This window comes from Myxocyprinus asiaticus, chromosome 15, assembly GCF_019703515.2.
Source record: "Myxocyprinus asiaticus isolate MX2 ecotype Aquarium Trade chromosome 15, UBuf_Myxa_2, whole genome shotgun sequence".
Lineage (NCBI taxonomy): Eukaryota > Metazoa > Chordata > Actinopteri > Cypriniformes > Catostomidae > Myxocyprinus > Myxocyprinus asiaticus.
The window spans coordinates 34,180,262-34,197,587 of NC_059358.1; the positions used below are offsets into that span (position 1 = coordinate 34,180,262).

The window sequence follows — 17,326 nt, forward strand, 5'->3', positions numbered from 1 at the left end:
CCGAAGTGTTACTAAATTTTTTTTCTTGGTTTAGGGAGTAAAATTTACAAATTATTTTACTGTATGAGTTGTGAAATTATTACTTTAGGAGTTTCAGATACAAATATCACAAGTGCAAATCTATACATTAAATACCAGGAGAGAAGTGCAGTTTGGTGGAGTCAGACCTGTTCAATGCTTTTCAGAATTTCTGCAGCTAGTGATTCCACCGTCATGTCTGATTGGGACCTGGAAAAGAGACAAACGTTTCAATGGATTTGCAAGTGGTTGAAAAACTGAACATGCTTTCCAAAACACCTTTTTCAATTAGTATGACAGAGTTAATTTGTCTAATTCAGTAATCCAAACATTGACACGTGCATCAGAATACCAATTACTTAGACCGACCATGATATTAAGGACATCATGAAATGGGAACAGATTATTCATTATGGGTAAATGCATTAAGCATGAAGTGCATTAGCTTATAGTCAAAAGTTTTTCACAATGGTTGTTTACTTCATGAATATGGTAATTAGAGAGCAATGCCAAGCGCAGACCTGCTTAAATAAGATAAAGGCTTTGTCCACATATATTATAGATGAAGACACTCTAAAATTTCACCCAAAATTAATTACCAATTAAAAAAAGTTAACTCGCCAAAAGTTTTTTTTTTTTTTTTTTTTTTTTTTTGAATTGTGCACAATAAAGTGCATTAAACATTTAATGGGGTTACTATTTTATGTAGACACTGCAATATAAAGTATTGCAGCTATAAAGCTTAGTTTAATAGATACACATTAAAGAGGCCAAATGCAGTTTTATTCAAAGAGCCTCCTTGAGTGTAGATACATATACAGGATAACCGGTATATGTTTAGCACATGGCTAGTAGTGTAGTCTTTTAGGTATTCATTGTTTTCAATAGTTTATCTCTGCCAAAAACCCAATATTGTTGAAGCTTTGCCTCCCAAGCTTGGCTGGGAAACTTCAAAGGGATGCCTTCTCATTTCAGCAGAAGGGAGAGGTCTTGCTGCCAGGGGCAGCCACAATAGGCCCGTATCAGTCTACGGGTGAGGCCGGAGCTCGAGAAAGCTCTCATCAGAGGCCTACGCCTTTGCCTCTGACATGAATGGATCAAAGTGAAGGGTCATAAGGAGAGACGTGACCAGGGGCTTGAGGCAGAGTCTAAAGTTGAGATGAATGGACGTTATTGGAGCTGGAATTACCATGGCTTCTGGCACCAGACTTGCCCTCCAATGGGTCCTCACCCATGGGTTTAGGATACAATCATTCCAGTTAGAGGGCCTCAAAACAGACCTGTATTATTTTTCGTCACTACCTCCCCGAGTCGGGAGTGGGTAATTTGCATGCCTGCTGCCTTCCTTGGATGTGTTAGCCGTTTGTCAGGCTCCCTCTCCGGAATCGAACCCTGATTCCCCGTTACCCGTGGTCACCATGGTAGGTGCCTAAAGTACCATCGAAAGTTGATAGGGCAGACATTCGAATGAGTCGTCGCTGCCACGGAGGGCGCGCGATTGACCCGAGGTTATCTAGATGCGAGGCCCGTCACGGATGGGTTTTGGGTCTGAAATGCATGCATTCCCCACGACCGGAGGGGCCGCGGGGTCAGCGCTTGTTGCATGTATTAGCTCTGGAATTGCCACAGTTATCCAAGTACGTGGGGAGTGATCAAAGGAACCATAACTGATTAAATGAGCCATTCGCAGTTTCACTGTACAGTCCGTGTGCACTTAGACCTGCATGGCTTAATCTTTGAGACGAGCATATGTTACTGGCAGGATCAACCAGGTAGCCAACATGACCGACGAGCACGCTCTGGAGTCCTACACATGGGTCTCACGCCCTCTGCCCGGGGTGGGGCGGGGGATGCGTGGCCGCTCAAAGGGGCACGTAGTGGACTGTCCTCCTGTTGTGTCGGGGATGGCCCTTGAGCCTTGTTACCGGGAAAGGTGCATTTCGCAGGGAGGCATCAGAGAGGCGTGGGGATGGAGCCACCCCGAGCGCCCTTGCTGTTTGCGCTGCGGCCGCTGTATTCGTGCCTTCGAGGTAGACCAGCTGTCTGAGTCTCCCAAGGAGGGGGTTCGGGGCGCTCCAGCGAGGGAGTGTCCCTGGAAGCCGACACGCAGAGTGGCAATGAACCGTCTGCCCATAACGGCCGAAACGACTGGGCAGGGGCCTGCCCCTGGCACATCACATACTCCAATCGATCAGGGTGTGGGCGAGATGTGGCACGTCCCACCCAGAGTGAAGGATGTCCGGCCTGCCACGCTTGTTCACTTGCCTGGAGGTTTTCATCCAAATTAATTTAGGCCCAATGAAATCACTTCAAGCTGGGAGGTGCCACCCTCCCCGGCTTCATTTACCATCAGTGAGATGCTTTCACCATTTACCCAGGCCCTCACCATCTGTGAGAGCATCAATCATCCACTCAGAGTGAAGGATGTGCGGCCTGACACTTTATCTTGACTTGCCTGGAGGTTTTGCTCTGCCTGCCAAAACCACAAAAAAACGTGTCGGACAAATCTCAGACGGCACCTCTCTGCTGAACCCCCGCACACAGACATCCAGTCGCGGGGGTCATTCGGACCAGAGGCCGACAGGAGCGACGAAGGGCCTGGAGAAATTCCAACTCCCGAAAAAAGTGACATTTTGGACCAAATACACCTCTGCGTGAGCTCCAAGTGGTACGAGGTTTTGCTTCATGCCCGCCGAAGTGCACCCTCTTGGCCGGTAGGGCGGAGGGCCTGGTTAGGACAACCTCTCCTGTAAAAACTTAGTCATTTTTTCAAAACCTCAAATTCATCCAGGCCCAACTAAATCGCTTCAAGTCGAGGGGCGCCACCCTCCTCGTCTTCAGTCACCATCAGTAAGGGCCTGGAGAAATAGCTGCTCCCGACTTCAGTTTCACTCAAACCCACTATTTTACTGACCATCCAGGGGCCTTAGGCATGCCATTCAAGCTGAGGGTAGCCACCCTCCCCAGCTTCAGTCACCATCAGTGGATGAGGGCTACTGGCTTTAGAGGAGCTAGACTCGAATATCTCACCTACTAGGCAGCGGCAATTTCTGCAGCACGTTAACCAGGATCTGACCCTCCGAAGATCCCCAAAAGGAGCTGCCAACTGCACTCAACTGTATGGGAAGGGGATGAAATGAAGTAAATCAGATCACTTACAGACTGGCTTACAGATAATACAGCAGAGTTATTACCATTTTGAATTTAGTTTCTATTTTTATTTTATTTTCAGTCCTTTCAATTTAGTTTTTTTTTTTTTTTTTTTTGGTTGTCACTCTTAACCGTTTGTTTTTAGTTTTTATTTTAGCTTTAGTATTTTAACGCCTACCATAGATAATGTGTTAACTGATACCACTGAAATATGCCATTAACACCATTACATTTCTCAGAGCTGTGATGAACACTAAAACTTTTTGTTTGAAAACACATTGATTTTTCTACATTTATGACTCCCATCCATTAGACTGATCTCAGTGAAATCTGAAGCAGTAGGTTGACTTTTCTTAAGCTGAAATCAGTTTGTGCTACAGAAATTTGAAAAACAGGCCAAAGCGGTAAGGTATATTGGGTGTATGGGCACGTGTGAGCTCCATTTTCAGGGTGAAATGTCCATGGAGGGGCGCCAAAAACAAGTTGTGAAGCCAATTGTTTTCAGCTGAACAGAATGCAATACAGTGAATAGGAATGCATATTTTATAAACGGATACCCCAAAACCCACCATTAGTGGAGTAAAAATTTAATGTTCGATTTTTATTTTAGCTTTAGTATTTTAGGCCTACAAAAGTTAATGTGTTTACTGATATCATTTAAATATGTTTAACACCATAACATTTCTCTGAGCTGTCAAATGTCATGTTTACACTAAAACATTCGCTGTTTGAAAATGCATTGATCTTGCTACATTTACATCTCTTATTCACCAGACTGATCTCACAATGAAATTGGAAACCTTAGGATGACTTTTCTTTAGATAAAATCTGTACTTACTGAAATCTGAAACACATTTTCATGTTTAATGATTTTAATGTTTTGTAAACTTTGATGTAATTTTTGCTTTAGTTTTCATTAATTATCTAACTTCAATTCATACTCTAACACAGTGTCAGTCAGAAACCGTTTAAAAGCTCCAAATTAAGTAATTTAAACACTCGACAAGCCACACTTTCAAAACAGGCTGAAAATAGCAGGAAGAGTAACCCATCCGACACTCGAGTACTTTGCTTGTGATTTGATGTGTCTGTTTTTAGAGTTAGCTCTCCACATTTCAGTCTGACAGAGCCCATTACAAAGTGATCTCTTTACAAGGTGCTCACAGATGAAATGTTTTATTTGAGTGAATGAGGGTGAGTGAAACCCCATCTGATGAACAGCACAGACACTCCATCTTTTTAAGAGCCCACAGTGAACCCAGCCTTCACATGCTGTGAGATACATACCGCACACTGTGATATACTGCACACAGTCATATTTACACACAGGTGCAGTGGGAAAATGTTTAATACTTGAATGTGTGACAGCGTGACAGTAGTGTTTTTCCAGTAACAAGCTATTTTTTTCCAACAAGTAGTGGTGTAGTGTGAAAAAATGCTATATCACTATTTTTTGGTCTCATTGTTTGACTGAACAAGCAGAGGCAAAAATCAAACATACTCCCATTCGTCCCATTAGTAGCTTTTCATATTAGCAAATCAATTCATTCAAACAGGATAAATAAACACACTGAGCAATGCAATTACTCAACAGTAAACAACACACGTGGTAAATACTGTAATAAACACTATATGTAAACAATAAATACAAAAACAATAGTGTACACAAATAGTACATTGTGACTAATAAAGTTGTAGTAACAAAATGAATGAACCAGAGGCATAAAATGTACTACTCCCAAAAGACCTAAAAAAAGAATTGTATTACTCCCAAAGAATTTTAAGCCTCCCTTTTTCAAACAAAATAAATATTTAGTTAAATACTGCTGCTGAATAAATTCAGCTCAATAAATCACGTGTTTTTAGTTGTAGTACATTTATGGTATGCTATTACTTTAGTTGGGTATATGTTCAAGTTTTATGCTGTCACCCTAATTCAGATCCTCGTTTTTGTGCCACAAAAATACAGCTCGGATTTCTTTTTATTTGTTATATCTGGTGGTTATTTAAAAGAATGTTGTGGCCTTAAAATTGCTTCAATTCTGTTTTGTTAATAACAAGTATAACTACTTGAAAATACCATTGAAATACCATGGTAACAAGATTATTACATATGCTGTTTGGGGAAGTGACGTCTTTGTTCCTTGAACATTTCTGGTCAGTTGTTAAACAAATTCAAAACAATAACTTATCTCTGGTAAGTGAACAAAATTTTGTCAACTAGTGTGACCGGGCTTAGAGTCTAGCTATTTAGTGTAGCTAGCTATTTCTTTACAGGCTTTAAAAGTGACCTTAAAGGCGGGCATACACAGTGCGATTTTCAGCTGTCGTGCAAGCTCCCGACTGATTTTTTCCAGTCGGAAGAGATTGCATGGAAATCGTTAGTGCTCTTGTGGTTGCGGCTTGCTTCGTGTGAGAGGAGCCGAGCGGCTTATGTGCAGCTCACGACCTCCAGATAATTTGTTAAAATGTCTAAAAAATGTGGCCGCTGTCGGCTTGAATTCGTGAGTTGTGTGCGGTTGAATGAGCCGATTTGGTGATCTACCTGAAGTTGACCAATCAGTAGAAGGTGTTACAACTCACACGGTCAACGAAAACTGACTGTTCATGAAGCTTTTACACATTTGGAAAAAACGGTCGTGTTAAAACTGTTTTTCCCATATTATTCATGACCAGATCACTGGGAAAGATTCTACAGAAATGCCATGCTGTTCTCTGCTCTTCAAACATATCATTTGCCATACGGGTTGCGCTAGAAAACAATCTTTATCACTCTGACAGACAGAGTTTTAAAATTTCCATCATGGTCTATTTTTATTTGTCATACTTGCATTCGTTTCAGTTCTAGGGCGACATTTAGGGGGATATAGCATCTGTTATAATTGTATATGCACACGATAGTGGATATGTGATTTTTTTTAACTCCCCAAGCGCATGTCTGGTGAAACCAAGGACTTAGATTGAAAGTTGTACCTATTAATCAACCGCTGCACTAAAACAAGATTTTTAAGCTTTGCTACGTGCGGCTTTAAAGCGCATTCACATGGACAAGACCTCACAGATCTTCTTCAGAATGTCTGCTATCAACATGAAAGCAGTGACAGTGCGACACAGAAGAGAAGGACGTAGCCTACATCTAAAGCTGAATAATACAGGTAGCCTACTCCACTAAAATAACTCCGCATTCTGCATTAAACGTCATGTTTGCGCTTAAATTAAATCCAAGTATAACTGACAGAAACAGTGCGAGAATTTTCCGCACTTTCTTTTTAATCTTGTTCATTTTGTGCAATTTATTAACAGGCAGCAACACACTGATGTTATGATTGATGTATGCAGTCATGAAATCACACAGCCTCCCTTTGAAATCTGAATCTGTCAAATGTTGGACAGCATTTGAAATAATATAATTTTTTTTATTTTTTTTTTTTAATCAGCAGATACGTTTTCAGCTAATGCAGCCCCTGGCCATGCCAATCTTTTTTATTTCTAAATTGCAAGCTACAAAAAATTAAAGCAATGTCCTCTCTGGCTTTATGTCTTATAATGATAAATAGCGCGAAAATTAATGCGATTGCTCCGTAATTCGGCAGGTTGTAAAGTCGTGTTGTGTACGATTGCACCAGTACAATTTTCAGATAAACTGACTTGTAACGTGTGCAGGGGCTCATGACCTCCCGAGCAAGGGCACAGGCAGGACATTTTTTACCAAATTTTCCTTAGCAACAGAGAGGTGATGCATTCAAACAGTTCTTTTACACTTTTAGTATTCAGAATTTATGCATTTAAAAAAAAATGTTTTTACTTTTTAAAAATATATATTGGAAGTCATAGAATAATCTCCAATATTCTGGGTGGGCCTGGGTCTACGCCACTGCTCCTGAGTGTCAGAACTCGCACCGTGCATTGCTCCTATTGTAAAGACCGTCCGTCCGTCCGTCTGTCCAGCCATCCATCCATCCGTATACCCGCCCACCTATCTATCTAATGGTATACCTGGAAAAAAAAAATCTATTTTCAGTTTTTGCATATATCTTATTTGTTCTGTTTTAGATAGATTCAAAAAAGTAAGTGCATGTCATATGTTTAGACATTTCTGGGTTATAAAAATGCTGCTTACCGGAAATTCTTCAGGACTAGACAAGCACAAGTAGCTTTGTAATTCCTTTGTTTATGTCCATAAAATGGTCTATTTTGGAATAAAGGCCACAATAACTGCTAGGAAGTCACCTTGCAGAATCACATAGGAGCACACACAGCTGAGTCAGATGTGAGTCAGAATTCGCTAGCAACTGGCACTTCAGAAGCTTGTCTTGTGTTTATGTCTCACACACTCTTTCATGTTGAGCGACATCTAAGCAAGAATCTCATAGATTGTGATGGCACCCTTTAATTCCAAAACAACCAGGCAAAAACACAACAGGGTGACAGCATGTGCACAAAAGCGGCATCTGAAGAACTAATTCTTTCTAGGACAACTCTTATGACACTAAGGGACAAAAAGTTATTTATTTATTATTATTATTTTAATTTCAAAGAAGCTCTTGATGGAGGAACAGGGTAATAAGCCTTCAGTATGAAGACAGGCTGGTAATAAGTAGGGTGGTGGTAGCTTCAGTATGTTTCTGAAGAGTTTGATGTCTTGTGCGAGGGCATTTGCCTGTGCTCCTTGTCTGTGATGTCATCACCCCTGCCCAGCTACCCATCTCACTATGCAGCCGTTACTAGGCAACAGGATTATGCACCCATCAAAACATGACATTCTGTCCTTAGTACCATTTTCAATTTCCTTCCTACCCGATGTACAGTGCACTACCTATCTATGTATCTGTGCAGCTGGTCCAAAACAACCCTTCATGTACATTACATTAGAAATAATTTAATGTACTTATTATATTAAAATATTATTTATGGCAAAAATTTAAGTTTACAAAAATCAGCCTCTGGGTAGGGAGGCTTGTGGTGCACAAGACATGCTTAATGACAGTTGTAGCTCACCATTGCAGCTCACTTTCACTAAACAGTCCAACAGTGTATGTACATGCATCAAAGGAGATTTGTGTCAATTTTTTCTTTTTCTTTTCTGAAATTCATGAAAATTTCCACCACAGTCTCATTTCCAGCACATCACAAATTTTGTATTGCATTTAATAGAATTCTAATAGAATAGAATTGCTAAGGCTAAATTTAATAAAATTATATATATATATATATATTTATTTATTTATTATTATTTTTTGCATAATTTGGAAATGATGACCAATAAAAACACTCTCCTCACAGGTGGTTTACTTTGAACTTCTTCAAACATCACTTGTCCAACAAAGTCTCATGAGGATTTGAAGGAATAGTATGAGATGGCGAATTCGTAAGAAATCGTACGACTTCCTTTGTACAAAAATGTATGACTTACACTAGCCAATCACATACACTTCCCTTGTCTCCTTCAAAACTGTCATACTTCTTTTTTTCCGCAAAACGTATTTTTCAATAATAATCATGGTCGCAGGAACAAATATATGGTTAGGTTTAAGTATGGTCTTTGTGTTTGGGGTTATAATTACTAAATATATCACAAACGCGTATTCTGAACCCCAAAGAGTCGATTTCTTCCATCGTACACAATAGGGCGTTTTACATTACTATCATCATTATGTTTAGGGTCTGGGTAAGGTTTTACAATTTATGGTAAGGTTTGGGTTAGGGATTAACATTAGGAAACATCCCATCCCTGTATTTCACAAACGTGTTCGAAACACGGTAGTTCTCTTTCTTCTGTCCAACACAACAGGGCTTTTTTTCATTACTATTATGGTTATAGGGTATAGGTAAAGTGTTACACTACATTGTTAAGTTTACCTTAGCATCAACACACCTTTAGTTTAACATGGAAGAAACAGAACATGGGGGTCTACAAGGACACGTGGGAAGCGTATGTGTGTATTGGTTGGAGTATAAGTTGTACGTTTTCATTTGAACGAAGTTGTAATTTTGTTACGAATTCTCATAAGATCGGGTTGACTTGTTTTACATTTTATCCAAAACATGGTCTTCACAGACACCTTTGTCAACTTTTAATGGTTTAATATTGAAAGTCTGGGTCTGGGACAAGGCTAAAACAGTAAAAATCTCTACATAAAAGGCATTTGAAAAGTACCAAAAATAAATGACGAAGTCCTGGTAAAAAAGTTTCCATGTCAGTTTTAGTGTGACCTTAATATGAAAAAAAGTTTAAATATGTTCTTATAAATATATAAAATATACATAGTACAAATATATATAAGCTTATTTCTTTAATATTGACATTATTTCTTTAATAAAGCAAATAGATGGGTCATTTAACCAGTCATTCACACATAAATAAAAAGTCAACACAAAACATGGCAACAAATTTAGTGCGTAAAACAGGACAGTAGTTACACAAGGCAGCTGTTTGACTATCGCCATAAAGTCTGGTGCACGTTGTAGCTTATTTTGGCCAAAAACCTTCTAGTTAAAGGAATAGTTCACCCAAAATGAAAATTTGCTGATTTTGTACTCACCCTCAGGCCATCCAAGATGTATCTGAGTTTCTTCATCAAAACAGAATTTAAGACTTTTAGGATTTCATTTCAGGCCTCCTCCTCTAAACAATGCAAGTGAATGTCCTCCATTTTTTGATGGTCCAAAATGCATATTTAGGGTGAATCAAAATAATCCACATGACTCCAGTCGACAAATAAAGGTCGGGAAGTCAGGAAGCGCGTCATTGTTTACATTGGTTTTTTTTTTTTTTTATTATTATTTTTAAATTGTTTTGGACTGTTTTGGTTTGTGAACGGCACAAGTTTCTCTTGTAAACAATGACACGCTTCCTGACTCCTCCTCCATGTGACGCGTGACCTTACCAACGAGCTTACTTCATCCCTCTCATGAGCGCACGTCACAGAGATGTACAGAAGCGAACATTTGTAGTTAAAAAGTATATAAGTATTGTTTTGTTTCTAAAAAATAATCAATCAATTGCGTTCAGAAGAACTTTATTTGTCGATTGGAGTCGTGTGGATTATTTTGATGCACCCTAAATATGCATTTTGGACCGTCAAAAAATGGAGGACATTCACTTGCAATGTTTAGAGGAGGCGGCCAGAAATGAAATCCTAAAAGTCTTAAATTCTGTTTTGATGAAAGAAACTCAGATACATCTTGGATGGCCTTAGGGTGAGTAAATTATCAGCAAATTTTCATTTTTGGGTGAACTATTCCTTTAATACACAATTAATTTTTATGTGATGTTTAGGGGTAAGTAAATATGAAAAAAGATGCTACCACGATAATAGATGACATGCAACAAGAGCTCATTCCATATCTTTGCTCATTAGGTCCTTAAAATGCAAGTGGATGGTGATCTGATTTTTGAAGCAGCACAGACAGTCAGCATAAACATCATCATTACGACTCCAGCAGTCTTCTAAAGCAATACGATTGCTTTTGGTATGAAAAAAGATCAATATTTCAGTACTTTTTAACTATAAACCAATGCTTCACTAGAGGGTGGAGTTGAAGCGGTCTCTCATGTGACGTACTCGATTTGCCATGATATAGACATAATCTCACATTCTCCACTCGGTTCAAATATCCAGGATAAACACACAAACGCAACATTGGGAGTAAAGAAACAGATAAATACCGATCTAAACTAAAACCAACCAAGATACTGTACAGCGTTCCTCCAGCGTCACTTGTAAACAGCACTGCTGTTCCGGCTCTGATGGATGTGCGACAGTTCTCAAGTGTTTCAAATGCCAATGCAATTACGTCACACGCACTTACCACAGCAGAATGGAAGCATGATTTAGAGTTATCTTTTTCACACCAAAGTGATCGTGTCACTTTAGAAGACATTAATTTAACTGCTGGAGTCGTATGGATGATTTTGATCCTGACTGTCTGTGATTTTTAGAGCTTCAAAAATTGGATCACCATCCACCTGAATTTTAAGGACCTACTGAGCTAAGATATTTTTCTAATTTTCTTAAAATGTGTCACTGGTGAAGAAAGAAAGTCATACACACCTGGGATATCATGGATGAACTATCCATTTAAATATAGGTCGAAGATTCCATGCCGTGAACTTTGCAAAACTTGACAAATCTAAAGAGTACTAATTAGTCTTTGGAAGCGCATGTTGGAACATTAAACAGCCTGTTAACTTGTTAACAAAACTTTGTTTCTCAATGGACTAATGAAAACCTGTGCACCCTGACTTCAGATGTTTGTAGCAGACAGCCAATCAGATTAGAACCGGTAGTTTTTACCAGCTCTTGGCATTTTTATGTGCAATATGCCAGTTGCTTTTTGTGTATAATATCAGCATCAGATGGTCTGTGAATGGTTTATGGGTGGTAGTGGCACACTTGGTTCTGATACCAGAACCTGAGCCTGTCAAATGTTTCCAATAGCTAATAGTCTGAATAAAGCTCATAGTACGTTACTTTCACATTATTTAAAACATTTCAGGTACAATATTGTTAGGATTTAACTTTGTAAACTCTCTATCTCTGCTTTCAACCCCTTATATGTTTTTCCTAGTCAAGCCACAAAGCATACAGTTATCTTCATGGGTTTAATTATTTTTAATTATGAATAATTAAAAAAAAGACATAATATAGGCCGACTGAAAACAAAGCTTTGTTCTAAGAAAATCTCCTTCCTTTTGCCAGGATTTAATTTGAGAGAAGGCAAATGACTCATAAACAAGCTTTCCATGGAAAGCCCTCAAATGCCCACAAGATAGCAGATGAAGAGAGAGCTGGCTGTTTTGGAACAGGCACCTAGGAGAAGCTGCTTTAAATAGCTGCTGAAACAGAGGTGTTAAAAACAGTTTCACAGCAGCTGGTAGACTCCTGGCCCCTCTGCACGATTCATTGTGTCCAACATGCCCAGAGCAGTCTGAGTCAATGCAAGACATTATTTTGGCCTGCATTCCTCTGAGATAGATGCAGTACCTTGCAGCCCAGATGCAAAGGGTTGCAGTGCGACATGAGCAATGCAAGCTGAGAAGAAACAGTTAGTGAAAGAAAGACAGAAAGCATAATGAACTCAAAAGGAGACAGAGAGAGAAAGAAATGTTACATACATGTGAAGACAACGTGCGCATGCGAGAGCTAAAACCCTGCTGATGGCTTGGAAAACTCGACTGTTGATGGCTGTTATCATATGTAGATGACAGCCATTCACACTGACAGCGATTTGGAGCAAAAAAATGACCATTGGTTTTCAATGAGAACTGGTGATTTGAGGTTACACTGCTTGTGACACAACAAAGTTTAGCAGAGTTCAACTTGAACATCAACACAATGCAGCAACCACCAAAAGAAGATAACAGTCCTGTTTCAAATGGCACACTTGTTGCGGACTTGCAGTCTTGTGACTTTCACTTGCGGACATATGTGAACTCATCCAGATTTGTCATTTTATGATACAAAATGCTCAAGAGTGCCCCAGGGGTGAAAATTATGAGGGAATATTTGTTCTATTACTGAACACTACAACCTTTCCACTAAACCCAAAACTAAATAGGCATAGCATAGAACAGTTTACATATTTACATGGACACCAGAAAGCGGCCAATTGTGAGAAAGTGGGTTATTGTGAGAAAACAGCTGTCACGGATCCTTCTGACACACCTGCCACTTTCACTCAACCCTCTCACTCCCCTGAGTACTGATCACCCACACCTGCCTCCAGCCATCGCGTCAATCAGCTCCTCTATTTAAACCTCACTCTTGTTCCATTCTGTGTCTGGTCTAAACTTTGAGTACAGACTCACTTACCTGTATCTCCAGCATTTACGCCAATACAATTCCTCTCCACTCCAGTGTCTCCTCTACTCTAAACGATTCCTCTCCAGCGACTCCTGTTTCCCTTCTCCTCAACGTAAGCATCATTGTTGTATACCCACCACCTCAAGGAAAATCACCACCTTTATCAGCATCAGTTTTCATCACATAATCGATCTACACTTCAGCCTAGAACTGTTACGTCATGACTTACCTGCTGTCTCTGTTTGTGTTTTTTGTTGTGTGTCAAACACCTGCTTGGGTTCAAACATCATCATCGAGTCTGAGTATACGTTACAACAGCATTCCTGTTTACATGCACTGTATAAGTGGTGTACTCTTTACTCCCATATACATGCAGCTCGGTCAGTAAGCAGCTTTCTCCACAGCAACGTAATTTTCCCACGATGCTTGTGTAAATGACAGACGTGATCCAAAGAAGAATTTGCTATTTTATTCTCCGTTGCTTCACTTTATTTCCAGATATTCCAGAGTTGCTGCTGTGTTTGTTTCCTTCACTTTCCATCGCGACCTGCAGCGGAACTGTGATACATCAGTGGGGTTTCCCTCTTACGTAAATCTCTAGGATTCCCCTAATGTACGAGAGCATATACATGAACGTGAGGCACAGCTGATATTTTACATTTGTGTGTATAAATGGGTATAGTTTATAGTATGTGATTTTACCCACTGCACTCCCAGTATGTTTGTTATCCTGGTTTTTTCCATGCACACGCACTATCCAAACACCCATCAGAATGCCGCTTCTGCATTTACATGGCCACATTAAGCGGTGTTCTCCGAGAGAAACCGAAGTGTGTTAAACCACTTACTCTGAATACCTTAAATGGCATAAGGAAATCAGCATTCTTGTTTACATGATGTTTCAGAATGCCACTTTCTGCTAAAACCCTGGAATAAATTGTTTTAAGTGCATGTAAACGTGGTCAGTGATAGCATAGAAACAGGGTGTACATAGGCAGGTTCCAGGGGGTATGCAAAAATAATTGGAATTTGACCTTAAAATGTTTGACTTTAAATAAAACATAACAGGGATTAGGCTGGATAAAAATATAGATTTCCTTTTCTTTACAGGCAGTTGTTGATCAAACTACAAAAATGAAACATTTAATCATAATAAAGAAACAGTGTCACTCCCCTCTCATTAATATTCACCATTCAAAACAAAACGTGGAACTGCTGGTTTTCTTAAAGAGACAGTACTGTTTTAGCACTTGTTGTACATATGAATGTAAACACTTGTAAATAGTACAAATTGTACATGTAAACAATAAGCATGCAAGCCTAAGAAAAGTGTAGCTTAATTTACATATATTAAGTAAATTTTTTTATATATATGTATATAGTTTGGCCCACATGTTAATATTGCTACTGTCTATCAAAATTACCAAATTTATGAAAAATAATTATATAAATTTGTAAGATTAATATTTCTCAAAGAACCAAGTTAGAAGATCCCCTGCCCTGTATAATTAACGGCATTAGTCTGTTCTAATTGCACATTTCACACTCACTTGGCCTGGTTTGTTTCTGTTGTTGCTGATAAATAAACATCATATATAAATAACACTTATGATATTTAGCTTTTGGTACACATCGTTGGTTTTGTGTCGATAAAGGGGTAATTGAGCCTTATTGATGATGCAGAGGGTGTACTTACGGCAAAAAAGGTTGGGAAACACTGGCATTAAATATTATAAATACTACAAAAAATAAAATAAAATATTAGATAACAGATTAAAAACAGAAAACATCCCATCCTCTCTTTTAGTGTCTTTTTTTTTTTTTGCCTTTGTTAATTTCTGACCTTGATTTGGTCACTAAGGTCAACATATTTAATATGTGTCAATTAATTATTAATTCTGCCACAGTCTTGCCACAAAGAAAGCGTGCAAACTGCATTTGAAATATTAAGTAAATGGGTGTTTCTTTTTTTTTAAACGTGTGTGTGTGTGCGTGTGTGTGTGTGTGTGTACAAACATCCCAAGAGATTTGTTAATTGTCATTTTTTTTTTGTCTTGAAAGTTTTGAAAATTCTCACCACAGTGTAATTTCCAGCACATCTCAAATTCAGTATTGTGTTTAATAGCAATATGCAAGATTTGTGAGTTTTACTGCAGAATGGCAAACGTTTCTGAACGTGACCAAACATTTGCCTTTCTGAAGTAAAACTCACAAAAATCCTACATTTGGTGGTGTAAATCCCCCTTTTTCAGAGTAAAAGTGGGGGCTTCTTATGTATACATTCTCTATTTGGATTTTCTGTGGCCTATATACACATACACACTGTTTTTTGGACGGGGTGCGGTGAGTTCCTTATATTTTTTTACACATTAAATATTGAAAAGGTTATTTTACTCTTCTTTAGATTATAATAGTTTAGACGAGCATTGTTTTTTATTACAAATTAATTTGCAAAAAAAAAAAAAAAAGTTACTTCTGAGAAGAGGTCATTATTTTGCAGATGTCAGTCAGTTTCGCCATTGTTTTTGCAGACTGGTTTGGTATTTAGTTATTTAACACAATGAAGTTCAGACATCTTTAAGAGTGACTTCAGTGTCCAAATACATTTTGGGGCCTTTGCATAACTTGGTACTGAATCGTTACCATAATCATGTACTATAGTATTTACATGCAGGGCTGGCTCATTCTATATACGATATAGGTGGCCGCCTAGGGCCCCAATTTTACTTTGAGACTTACTTTATTTAAAGGATGGCAAACAGCACTTGACAAGGCATAGGACTTGTCACATTTTGTCAAGAATAATTTGAGTAAGGAATTCCAGTTAAAATGAACAAACAATGAACAATACTTAATAAGCTTGGTTAACATTAATTTCTACATATACTAATGCATTTTTAACATTAAAAGTTGTATCTGTTGACATTATTGCACTGTGAACTAACGTGAATAAACATTGACGAACTGTATTTTTATAAATGAACATTAACCAAGATTAACAAATGCTGTAAAATTAAATGGTTCATTGTTAGCTCAAATGCAGTTACTAATGTTAACAACAGAACCTTATTGTAAAGTGTTACCCTGTTATTATTATACTTGCAGTTTCTATGACCTCATTAATTGAGACACTAGTTTATTTGTACTTCTAGAAAAGAAGTTGAAAGGTCATTAAAATGGTTAAAATAAATGAAGATATGCTGACTTTTCACAGAACCGAAAATACAAACTTCCCTTATGCATTCATGTGCATTTTAACCTAATATCTTCATGTTGGGGGAACAATTCCTGGACACATTTGTTGTCTACCAAGCTGTAGAGTGCTTATTTTAAGTGCATTCTCTCTTTGCAAAAATCCACTCATCACATTTGCAGTAGTTTTATGGATGTTTTAAAGTTATGAATATATTCACACTGGTGGGGCCCATTTACATTCATGTTTGTCATACAACCAGTGTGATATGTGTAAGCTTAATACTGTGAGTTAGGGGCTTGTTCAAATCGCACTGTAATAGACATGCTTGCTATGGCTAGTACCATAAATTGAATGTTTTAATAATTCCCATTCGTGGTTAAGGAGCAGTAAATACTGAGTGTTTGTGCTGTATCTTTCCGACACAGCTGACCTTTAATGATCAAGGTGTCATTTATTGAGCTGTTGCCTTCTTCATTAAGTTTACAAAGCTTATAGTGACTGAGTAGATTATGATCTATACATGCTCCTTGGAGACATTTTCATCCTTAATGAAACACTTAAGTCAATCAGCAAGTATGAAGCTGCTTAAAAGCTTCTAGAAATCCATAAAGCTGTTATCTATTGCTTCTAACTCCTTTTTGTCAAGTTTCTCAAAAATAACACTAAAATCACCCATCCATGTAATTTGCTGGTCAGTCATGGTCTCTGCTGACTCATAAACAGCATGCGCGGCACTCCTTTTACAACACAACACACTGGTCATTCAGAACATCTTGTTCCCATCCTGACTCAATGTTTTATTTGGCCTGGGTGTGAAATGGAGCCCTGTTCCTTTTTAGCCTTTGTACTGTTCTTTAAAAGTCCCTTCATCATGTGCTGGATCTATTTCTGATTTTGAGGCAATTAGTGCGGACTTTGATGGCTTGATATAAATGAGCATGCATAGATTTTACAGCTCTGCAATTAATGAATACTAATTAAAAGGCTTTTGTTGATGGCCGGGGTGAGAGAGGGATGAGCGAGCTTGGTTTTCCATGTTTTAATTGAAACCCTTTGTCACTTGCCCACTCACGTGTGAATAAGTGCTCTCTGTCTATCTGGAAAAAGGAGAACAATGTAAATCAATTTGCATCATTTGCATAAATAAAATGCTGTT

General features: G+C 38.5%; 1 protein-coding gene and 1 pseudogene across 1 annotated transcript in view; one reads left to right on the forward strand and one right to left on the reverse strand.

The window, feature by feature from the left end:
• The window catches only part of LOC127452486 (syndecan-2-B-like), a 662,603-nt gene that overhangs the window by 347,854 nt on the left and 297,423 nt on the right, over positions 1-17,326 (forward strand). The window lies entirely within an intron of this gene.
• Positions 162-17,326, reverse strand: part of LOC127452687 (serine/threonine-protein kinase ULK4-like) — a 258,846-nt pseudogene continuing 241,681 nt past the window's right edge.